Source organism: Oncorhynchus nerka, unplaced genomic scaffold (assembly GCF_034236695.1).
Source record: "Oncorhynchus nerka isolate Pitt River unplaced genomic scaffold, Oner_Uvic_2.0 unplaced_scaffold_727, whole genome shotgun sequence".
Lineage (NCBI taxonomy): Eukaryota > Metazoa > Chordata > Actinopteri > Salmoniformes > Salmonidae > Oncorhynchus > Oncorhynchus nerka.
Genome location: NW_027040463.1, coordinates 366,068 through 368,567, shown reverse-complemented (window position 1 = coordinate 368,567; position 2,500 = coordinate 366,068).

Genomic DNA, 2,500 nt, shown 5'->3' with positions numbered 1-2,500 from the left:
TGTTGATGAAGGCAGCCCCCCTACACCTCTCTGATTCAGGGGTTAAATGAGGAAGATGTGGATGTTGATGAAGGCAGCCCCCCTACACCTCTCTGATTCAGGGGTTAAATGAGGAAGACACATTTCAGTTAAAGGAAAACTGTTTAGGTCTCCCCTTACCTTCCCTCCCCTTACCTTCCCTCCCCTTACCCTCCCTCCCCTTACCTTCCCTCCCCTTAACCCACGGCAGTAAGAGGTCATTAATAACATAACAGATCATGAGTTACCCAGAAACCCTGTGACCCCTGATTTAACCCACGTCAGTAAGAGGTCATTAATAATGTAACAGATCATGAGTTGCCCAGAAACCCTGTGACCCCTGATTTAACCCACGGCAGTAAGAGGTACATCTGGAGACAAGCTGCTGACAGGTGTGGTATTAAAGCCATGTAGATTTCCTGTGACACCTAGAGGCTGTTTCATTGGCTCCTGAGAGCCGATAATACGGACCTATGTGTCACAACATCGGTTTGAACTCTTCTTATTGACTCTGATTATGTCTGGATACGAGGAGATGTTTCTGCCAACCCTGAGAGAACGTTAAATTACCCCTGTCTGTCTGTTGTCTGTCTGTCTGTCTGTCTGTCTGTCTGTCTGTCGTCTGTCTGTCTGTCCGTTAAATAACCCCTGTCTGTCTGTCTGTCTGTCTGTCTGTCTGTTAAATAACCCCTGTCTGTCTGTCTGTCTGTCTGTCTGTCTGTCTGTTAAATAACCCCTGTCTGTCTGTCTGTCTGTCTGTCTGTCTGTCTGTCTGTCTGTCTGTTAAATAACCCCTGTCTGTCTGTCTGTCTCCTGTCTGTCTGTCTGTCTGTCTGTTAAATAACCCCTGTCTGTCTGTCTGTCTGTCTCCCTGTTAAATAACCCCTGTCTGTCTGTCTGTCTGTCTGTCTGTCTGTCTGTCTCTGTCTGTCCACAAATAAACAGATGAACTTACATTGGTGTAAAATAAGAAAATAAGTCTGAAACCAAAAGCTGACAAACACTGTGTTCTCAGCTGGATGAAATGTGATTTACCATCCCCATAATATGAGAGACACTCCAGTCTTCCCAGCATCAATATCAATACCTGACGCTGTAATTGCATTTACACAGAGTACAGAATCTGATCCCATTGGTTGATTCTCTTCACCCAGAGTACAGAATCTGATCCCATTGGTTGATTCTCTTCACCCAGAGTACAGAATCTGATCCCATTGGTTGATTCTCTTCACCCAGAGTACAGAATCTGATCCCATTGGTTGATTCTCTTCACCCAGAATACAGAATCTGATCCCATTGGTTGATTCTCATCACCCAGGATACAGAACCTGATACCATTGGTTGATTCTCTTCACCCAGAGTACAGAATCTGATCCCATTGGTTGATTCTCATCACCCAGGATACAGAATCTGATCCCATTGGTTGATTCTCTTCACCCAGAGTACAGAATCTGATCCCATTGGTTGATTCTCATCACCCAGAGTACAGAATCTGATCCCATTGGTTGATTCTCATCACCCAGAGTACAGAATCTGATCCTATCTGTCATCGGTCCTCTCCTGATCCACTACCTGAACCCATCGGTCCTCTCCTGATCCACTACCTGAACCCATCGGTCCTCTCCTGATCTACTACCTGAACCCATCGGTCCTCTCCTGATCTACTACCTGACCCATCGGTCCTCTCCTGATCCACTACCTGAACCCATCGGTCCTCTCCTGATCCACTACCTGAACCCATCGGTCCTCTCCTGATCCACTACCTGAACCCATCGGTCCTCTCCTGATCCACTACCTGAACCCATCTGTCATCGGTCCTCTCCTGATCCACTACCTGAACCCATCGGTCCTCTCCTGATCCACTACCTGGACCCATCTGTCATCGGTCCTCTCCTGATCCACTACCTGAACCCATCGGTCCTCTCCTGATCCACTACCTGAGCCCATCGGTCCTCTCCTGATCCACTACCTGAACCCATCGGTCCTCTCCCTGATCCACTACCTGAACCCATCGGTCCTCTCCTGATCCACTACCTGAACCCATCGGTCCTCTCCTGATCCACTACCTGAACCCATCGGTCCTCTCCTGATCCACTACCTGAACCCATCGGTCCTCTCCTGATCCACTACCTGAACCCATCTGTCATCGGTCCTCTCCTGATCCACTACCTGAACCCATCGGTCCTCTCCTGATCCACTACCTGACCCATCTGTCATCGGTCCTCTCCTGATCCACTACCTGAACCCATCGGTCCTCTCCTGATCCACTACCTGAGCCCATCGGTCCTCTCCTGATCCACTACCTGAACCCATCGGTCCTCTCCTGATCCACTACCTGAACCCATCGGTCCTCTCCTGATCCACTACCTGAACCCATCGGTCCTCTCCTGATCCACTACCTGAACCCATCTGTCATCGGTCCTCTCCTGATCCACTACCTGAACCCATCGGTCCTCTCCTGATCCACTACCTGGACCCATCT